Raw genomic sequence first — 8,981 nt, 5'->3', positions numbered from 1 at the left:
GAGACTGGGGTCACCTTCAGTCTTCATTCTATCGAGACTGGGGTCACCTTCAGTCTTCATTCTATCGAGACTGGGGTCACCTTCAGTCTTCATTCTATCGAGACTGGGGTCACTTTCAGTCTTCATTCTATCGAGTCTGGGGTCACCTTCCGTCTTCATTCTATCGAGTCTGGGGTCACCTTCAGTCTTCATTCTATCAAGTCTGGGGTCACCTTCAGTCTTCATTCTATCGAGTCTGGGGTCACCTTCAGTCTTCATTCTATCGTGTCTTACTCCCAGTAGACATACTGTTACCTGTTCCGTGTCTCTGTCACACACTCCGATGTGACGCATCACAGGTGACGTTACGACCTATGTCCCGTATTTTGCAGGCGAGGATCGAACGCGTCGTTGACGATCGACCTCAAGCAGCACGCGACGGAACATCGGTATGGATCGACGCCGACGCGCGAATGGTGAGCGATTCTGCGAGCGGGATGCTGCGAGGATGTGGTGCCGGTTGCCGTGGAGACGGCGTCCGACTCGCGTTCCCCGTCGCCGACGGGGGCCGGTTTCAGTTTGGAAGTCGTAAATCAATCTTCGTAATTCTTTCCGCTCCTCCCCTTCTGCCTCATTACTTCGCGTGCGGCTGCGAGGTGCGCGCGGATGCGTGTTCGTTTACTGCATCGCCTCCAGGTGGCTCTGCCCCATTTTTCCGGCGGTGCTGACGCGCGGTATCGTAAAGAAGTGAGAAGTAGAGACATGGAGCGACTTTACGGGGGGGTGCGTTTCCGCTACCACTACCTCGCGGGGGGGTGTAGATTACAGCTTAAAACGGCATGTTCTCGTAGCAAAATGCATAGATATACCTACTGTGAGCTCGTTTATGTTGCAAAAATTCACTAAAACTCATTTCTATTGCTACTTTCATAACATTTCTTCACCAAATCTAAACGAAAGTACTTCTCTTACGAAAGTAGCACCACAGTGATGTTTACACATCCGGGACACAGCCGAGCGATCGCAATTTTCTTTAACAGTTCTTTTCTATGATAAAACAAGTTATAATTCATTATTCGATCTTTGTTCAGTACAAAATTATAGATTATAGCTTGACGCCGCGAAGTCGTAAGATTAATGCCGAACGAAGCTGTTTTGTTTTCCAGCTCGGCGGCAGAGTACCTAGCGACGGCTAGCAACAGACTCTCAAGGAAGATGCTCAGAGAGAGCGTCGGCAGTGTGGCGGTGATCCACGCCGAGTTCTGGGTACGTCGTCGTCGTCACCGTGGCAACGCATCGCGCGGGACGCATCGGATGCGAAATTTTACGCGAGAGTTGCTTGTTACATACAATTATTATTATTATAATACATACATTTAATATTAATACGCAGTGTGAAATATGTCCTTCTTTAGAAGAATTGCTGGTGTGTTGTGCTGACGTCTGTTTCTCTCTATTGCCAGGCGTGTAGATGAAGCCACGTGTGACGTGACGTATAGCGTGACGTACGAGAGCGACGTACGAGCGTGTTTTTCGACCGTGATGCGTGACTTGTCGAAGAAGGCGAGATTTAGTGTGTGTTTTTGCGACATAACGCCATGTCGGTTGTGCTGGCCGGGCGTGTGTCTCGTTTGTGGTGATAGCTTTATCGTTTGCTGTAGGTTTATCTGGCGCTGGTTCCCGCTTCCTGTGCTGTAAGTTTATGAAAGTGTGTTTGTTGTCGCGATGTGTTTGCTTCCGGTGGTGTCAAGGTTTTCTTGTTTGTGTTGCAGGCATGTTTTTTACTTGTGGCGTAAGGTTCTAATCGTTTGTACATGTGTTGCAGGGATGTGTTTTTTACTTGCGGGGTAAGGGTTTATGGTTTGTACTGAGGGGGAGGGGGTACTTATGGGTTTCAAGGATCTATTTGTAACTTGTGGTGTAAGGTTTTAATTTATTGTTTGTGCTACAAGGAAGTTTGTTACTTGTGGTGTCGGGTTTTGTTGTTTGTGCTACAAGGATGTTTCCAACTTGTGCTGTAGGGTTTTTTGTTTGTGCTGTAAGAAAATTTGCTACTTGTGGTGTGGGTTTTATTTTTTCGGTGTTGCAGCGACGTTTTTTCTCGTGCGATAACGTTTCAGGATGTTATTTTCGACATTTAGTGTAAGGTTACGCAGTGGTGGTATTTGTGTCTTACGGTTTATGAGCCAAGTGGTTTATGAATCGCGAGGCAGGAATGCGTGATGCGTTGAGTGACGCTACGTTTCCGTGCTGCTATTTTTAGCTCGCCTTGACATCGTCCGTGCGTCCGTCCGTCCGTCCGTGCGTCCGTCCGTCTGTCCGTCCGTCCGTCCGTCCGTCCGTCCGTCCGTCCGTCAATATTTGACTACGGTCAACGATAACTCAAGAACCGTTTGAGCCACGTCCACTTTTTGGCAAAAATTGAAATGGCCATAAGTCAGTTCAGGTTCAACGGATTTTGCTCATTTCTAGTATGTGAATGAATAAGGACTGGCCCCAAAACATATCACACGGGTTTTGATTTTTTTTTAATTATGCAAATTTGGTAGATTTTGGCAATTTCACTATGCATTTCAGTGTCTGCCTACAGTCAACGATAACTCAAGAACCGTTTGACCCACATGTTTCAAATTGCATACAGTTGTTACTCCTATGGGAGAGATTTGATGTCTATTTTGGAGCCGCAAGTCGACCTACTTGAGCCAGCCCACTTTTGGCAAATGAAATAAATGGACATTTAAATTTTGGTATGTGGAATGTGTAAGACCAAGCCCCAAAACAGTTGTTACTCCTATGGAGAGATGACAACGTCCTATACGTATTATTTGGTCTAACTGGTTAACAACTTACAATCATACCTATAACGTGTAATATTGTGTTTTAGATTTCTTCGTTACAGTAATTTGACTGGAATATTTTATTTGTTTTTACTTGCGCGATATTCGAAAACCAAAATGGCGATCATTTAGGCGTAGCGCCATCTCTCGTCAAGATTTCAGACTTTCAGATTCTGAAACATTTATTTCGCATCAAAACTTATGCATATATCATATATCAAGAGTATATTAATGCGGAGATGTGCTATATAATGGAGTTCTCCATATATACTCTTGCTTTATATATCCCACCTTCCCTCTTCTATCACACCCAATGTGAGCTACAGTGTCATTGACACTTTTATTTATGTAGGGTTTCTATTTGCGATGCGTAGCGTTTTTCTTGTGTGTAATCATTGACATTGGCGGATTTTTAGCGGTGAAAATTTCGTCTGCACACTAGCGAATCTAGGAATAACATATTACTATCGCATGTGTGATATTGCGCGTTTCGCGGATATGCTAGATAGGTTCAATATTACATCATAGAGATTAATAATCTCTATTATGTACTCTTGATAGTTTTATACACGCACCAATCTTAAGCTATGCAATGCGCTAATTATAAGACGTTTTGTGTTTGTGTGTACGTGTGCGTGCGTGTGTGTGCGCGTGTGCGTGTGTGTGTGCTTGCGTGCGTTCGTGTGTGTGCGCGTATGTGCGTGCGTGCGTGCGTGTGTGTGTGTGTGTGTGTGCGTGTGTGTGTGTGTGTGCGTTCTGTTGCGTGTGCTTGTGCGTGTGTGTGTGCATGTGTGGCGCGTGTGTGCTTGCGTGTGTGGCGTGTGTGTGTGTGTGTGTGTGTGTGTGTGGTGTGTGTGTGTGCCATGTGCGCGTATGTGCGTGTGTGTGTGTGTGCTGTGTGTGATACGTGGCGTGCGTGTGCGTGCGCGTGTGTGTGTGTGTGTGTGCTTTCGTGCGCTCGTGTGTGTGCGCGTATGTGCGTACATTGCTGGTGTGCTGTCGTGTGTGTGTGCCTGATGCGTGCGTGCGTGTCGTGTGTGTGTGTGTGTGTGTGTGTGTGTGTGTGTGTGTGTGTGTGTGTGTGTGCGTGTACTAGGCCTATAGTGATAAGCGGGCCGGTGTCGCCTCGGTTGCTTTCGTGACCAAAATATATGTCGATGGTTCAAAAGAGAGTAGGCCTAGAGAATAAGAAATTCTACTTCAGTAATGCAGTAGTAGTATTGCCGCGTTGTCACCATGACAACAAACGATAAACACCGGTCTGATGAGAATCTGAGTCTGTTTTTCCGTTTTTCTATAAATTTCGCAAATAAAAATGCCTGTAGCCTAAACCCTTCTATGTTAGAAGAAGATTCGGCACCCAGGCACATACATTGCGCGTATAATATATTAATTTAATTAATATATTTATATTATATATTTGTGTATGTGTGTGGGCGTGCGTACGAACATGCGTGCGTGCGTGCGTGTGTAAGTATACATGTACGCACACACGCACACACACATATACATATATAGCAGGGGTTGATAATAACAAATTGTCATTATTAACCCCCTGATATATATATATATATATGCGTATACGCGAACAATGAAAAGGCGGCCGAACAGGATTGTTTGGAGATAGGTTTAGTAACGTTATCTACGTGACGAACACTAACGGACCTTGTATGTGCCAAAGTTGCGCAATGTTAGAGAATATTACATTCTTTTCATATCAGCAAGAGAACATAAAATAGACTAGTTAACATAAGCAGTAGCCAGGGGGGGGGGGGGTTGGATGGGTCGGAGAACCACCCGCCCTTTCTGACAGCTAGTGAGTGGTACGAGTTGCCATGCCAGTTATTGCCTCAATTACTAGAAGTCTAAAACATGTCATAAACTTATTATTCATTTAGTATATCCATCATTTATTATCTATTTATGTATTATTATCCTATTTATTATTAGCATTTTCTTCACCGAACTGAATTATGCATACATAATTCGTTTGTTGTACCGAAGAGATCTTGATAAAAAGGAAGAGGTATAGGGCCTACTAGGCGGGGTCTACTAGGCGGGGTTTACTAGGCGGGGTCTACTAGGCGGGGTTTACTAGGCGGGGTCTACTAGGCGGGGTCTACTAGGCGGGGTTTACTAGGCGGGGTCTACTAGGCGGGGTTTACTAGGCGGGGTCTACTAGGCGGTATATCGTTTGGATCAGTTGTAACTGTCATGGCCGACCTGTGTGACGTCACTGCTAATGTCTTTCGTCAAGCGACGGCGTGATTCCTAGGAATCGGAAAGATTTGGCATTCTGCCAGTATGCAGTAAGTCTAATGTGCCCAAGGCGTTGAAAGCGCACATGTGCTCCGTATTATTTAACACACATTTCGTAGGAGATGAGCAGAAAAGAACAAAGCCAGCGGGGAGCTCAAACGAGCTGTCGCAACCCGCATCTCACACGACACATGTTAAGAATTTCAACGAGAAATGTCTACTGCCCTGACTACGAGGTCAGAGATGGAAAGAGCAATGGAAATAGCATGACGTATAACGTTAATAAATGACTAAATGTCAGGCGTCCCGTGAAGATGGAAATTAATTAATATAGCGTCATGTATTACGTTATTAAAGCCGCGCAATGCGCATCCAAACGCTAATTTCTCCAGTACTAGACTAGCAAATACTTCGTGGCATGCATAATCAAAATGCTTACCCGTCGGCTAGGTACTCTGGCGGCCGACTGAAAACAAAACAGCTTCGTGCATAATCTACGACTCGCGGCGTCAGCTATACATCATAATTTTTTGTACTGAAAAAAACTCGACGAATAAATTAAACTGTTTATCATAGAAAAAAACTGTTAATGAAAATTGCGATCGCTCCGCTTGTCCCCGGATATAAACACACGTGGTGGCTTACTTTCGTTTAGATTTGGTGAAGAAATGTTATGAAGTAGCAATACAAACGAGTGTAGTGAATTTTGCCAACATAGACGAGCTGCACAGTAGGTATAGTCCTGATGTCATTTTTGCTGCGAGAACATGCCGTTTAAAGCTGTAAATCTACACCTGCCCCACCGCGAGTATGGTAGGCGAACGCCCCCCCCGTAAATCGCCCATGCTCTACTCGCTCACTTCTTAACCGATACGCCGCGCGTACAGCACCGCCGAAAATGGCAGAGCCACCTGAGGCGATGCAGTAAACCGACACGCATCCGCGCACCTGGCAGCCGCACGCGAAGTAATGAAGGCAGAAGGGAGGAGCAAAGAATATCGAAGATTATTTACGACTTCCAAACGAAACCGGCCGGCCGTCGGCAGACCGGGAACGCGAGTCGGAACCCGTTCTCCACGGCACCGCACCACATCCTCGCAGCATCCTCGCCGGGCAGAATCGGCTCCACCATTCGCGCGTCGCGTCGATCCGTACGATGTCCTTCGCGTGCTGCTGAGGTCGATCTGTCAACGACGCTTCGATCCTCGCCTGCAAATACGGGACATAGTCGTAACGTCACCTGTGATGCCACATGCCGGAGGTGTGACAGAGACACGGAACAGGTAACAGTATTCTACTGGGAGTAAGACACGAAGAATTGAAAACTGAAGGTGACCCCAGTCCGATAGAATGAAGACTGAAGGTGACCCCAAGTCTCGAATAGAATGAAAGACTGCAGTGACTCCAGTCTTCGAAGAATGAAGAACTGACAGGTGACCCCAGTCTCGATAGAATGAAGACTGAAGGTGACCCCAGTCTCGATAGAAAAGACGAAAGTGACTCCGCAGTCCCGATAGAATGAAACTGAAGGTGACCCCAGTCTCCCCGATAGAAATGAAGACTGAAGTGACCCCAGTCCGCGATAGAATGAAGACTGAAGGACCCCACTCGATTAGAATGAAGTACCCATAAGAGCGCAAACAGCATGCAGAGAAGTCACTTCATCCGCTCCGAATCATCTCTCTAGCCACAACTTCCGCGATAGTCACACGATTAGCACACCTCAGAGTCGGAGGCTTATAATAGGCTGGTGACACCCACCGATGCAGGAAATCTCTAGGCCGCCCCCATCGAGTCAGTATCGTCAGAAAAATGTTAGTCTCAGCATTACTTAATTAATTTAATGTTAGTCTTATAATGACTTTCTCGACAGTGATACAAACATATATTACGCGTGCTCTTGAGAACGTACTTACACGTTGTGGGCGTGCTCGTCTCTTCATTCTCTCATCCATTCTCTCCTCTTCTCGTTCTCCCTCTCTCGCACGGCACGCACGCACGCAACGCACGCACGCACGCACGCACAAACACAAACACACTACCCTCGCCCCTTCTCTCTCTCTCTCTCTCCCCCCCTCTCCTCTCTCTCTCCATTCTATGCTATCTATCTACCCAACTATTTATAGCATCAACTATCTCTCTTTGTTGTCTCCCCTCTCCTTCTCTCCCCTCTCTCCCGTTACTCCCCCATCCCTTCTTACCTCACGCATTCCAACAGGTTCTTTGCTTGAAGCCTGCCAGCGGGAGCAGCGCGGGCTGACTCCAGGCTGTACGGGGCTGTACAGTCTCCGACGCTATCCGCACTGCGCTGTGGCGCACGTGCACGAGATTTGTCGCAGCGAGGTCAGGAGTCACTCATCGGAAGAGACAGATCGAGCAGATGGAAGAATCGTCGGGGTACGGCGAAGCGGCGTTTACGCCGAAAGCGAAGGTTGCGCAATCCGCGAGACGCTTCGCGATTATTATTATATATTATTATTATTATATTAGTTTGATTATTATATTATGGTATTGTTGTTGTATATTAATATTTATGTATTGTGTTGTTTATTATTATTATGTATTGATTATTATTATTATTATTTATGTTATCGCGTTATTATTAGTGTTAGCATTAATTATATCATCATCATCATCATCATCAATTCATCGATCATCATCCCATCATCATGCATCATCATCACATGCATCATCATCATTATTCGGATGTCATAGATGTCTCACGAAGAACGCGTGCGAATAGCCAGTTAGCAATAAGGACGGCTGGACGAGTCGTCGTCGAAACTGTCGTTAACGCATATTAGGTGCGTGGATTCACCGTCAAATAACTTTAACCTTACGAGAGAAGGAAACTGTGACCAAGAAAGGTTCATACTGTGAGGTCTAGCCCGGTGGAACGCCACGATATTAACAGCAAACACTCGGCAAACTACGAAAAAAAGTCAAACTCGCATCCCTAAGCAATAACCAACTCACCTCCTCAAACATCCCCTCGGATCCCCCCACCAAAAAAAAACCCCATCGTTCTTACATTAAACACTAGAAAGGCACTGCCGCGCGCCTTCTACTGCTTGCTTGCTTGGTACTCAAATCTCATACGAAACAATCGAAGCATGATAAACTGTCACTGGCAATGACAGTAGCTTCTATATCGTATATGAAACAGCTATAATGTGTTATACGGTACGTCGTCTAGCTCAAGTTTCCATGAATCGAGTGTGCTGAAGATGTTGACAACCTCTTATATATTAATTATAGATCAACACGAGAGGTGTCAGTGCGCATGGACCATGGCGGAAGCAGGGAGCCTATCCTCGACATTGACACCCCCCCCCCAACTGACATTATTTATCAAATGCGTAACTGTCCCTCTACACGCCATGAACCAGAGCAAGTGAGATGGCAAATGATTTCATGTTGTCATGTCAACCTGACATTATATAATTATTCTGGAGCGTTTCTTCTCACGCCCACCACGCGCCTGATATTAGTCATTTAAAGCCTCACAATGCGCAATCTAAACGCTAATTGCTCACAGTACTAGACAGCAAATACTTCGTTGTCATGCATAATCAACACTACCTTATGACAAAATAACTCTAGTTCCTCCCATTTCAGCTGCGCTTGTCTTATAAAAGTATGAAAATACCTCCACATGTTGTTCAAATTCCCGATGTGTGACAGGTAGCGTTGCTCTCCGGCCACAGCACCGTCGCAGCGTTGCTGCGGTACAGCGTACGGTGTAGCAAAGATAAAAAACATGTACGTCACTAAACCCACTCGAGGTCTAAATGTTTGGGCAAACAAGTCGGCGTTGCGCCAGAATGCAGTTTCTCCACCCTCTTCTGTGGTTTAACAAACGCGCAGTGAAATGGGAGACTAGAGTTTATTTGTCCATAAGGTATG

General features: G+C 45.8%; 1 long non-coding RNA gene across 1 annotated transcript; it reads left to right on the top strand.

Moving 5' to 3' along the window:
* The first annotated feature begins 375 nt into the window (after positions 1-375).
* Positions 376-8,289, top strand: LOC106818684. Its single transcript, XR_001395278.1, has 3 exons — positions 376-455; positions 1,146-1,249; positions 8,278-8,289. It is a non-coding gene; the product is annotated as an uncharacterized LOC106818684 (long non-coding RNA).
* The last annotated feature ends 692 nt before the right edge of the window (positions 8,290-8,981 follow it).

The sequence above is a fragment of the Priapulus caudatus genome, unplaced genomic scaffold (assembly GCF_000485595.1).
Source record: "Priapulus caudatus unplaced genomic scaffold, Priapulus_caudatus-5.0.1 Scaffold2431, whole genome shotgun sequence".
Taxonomy (NCBI): domain Eukaryota; kingdom Metazoa; phylum Priapulida; class Priapulimorpha; order Priapulimorphida; family Priapulidae; genus Priapulus; species Priapulus caudatus.
Note: the sequence above shows the minus strand (reverse complement) of the source record. Positions and strands in the feature narration are given on the sequence as shown.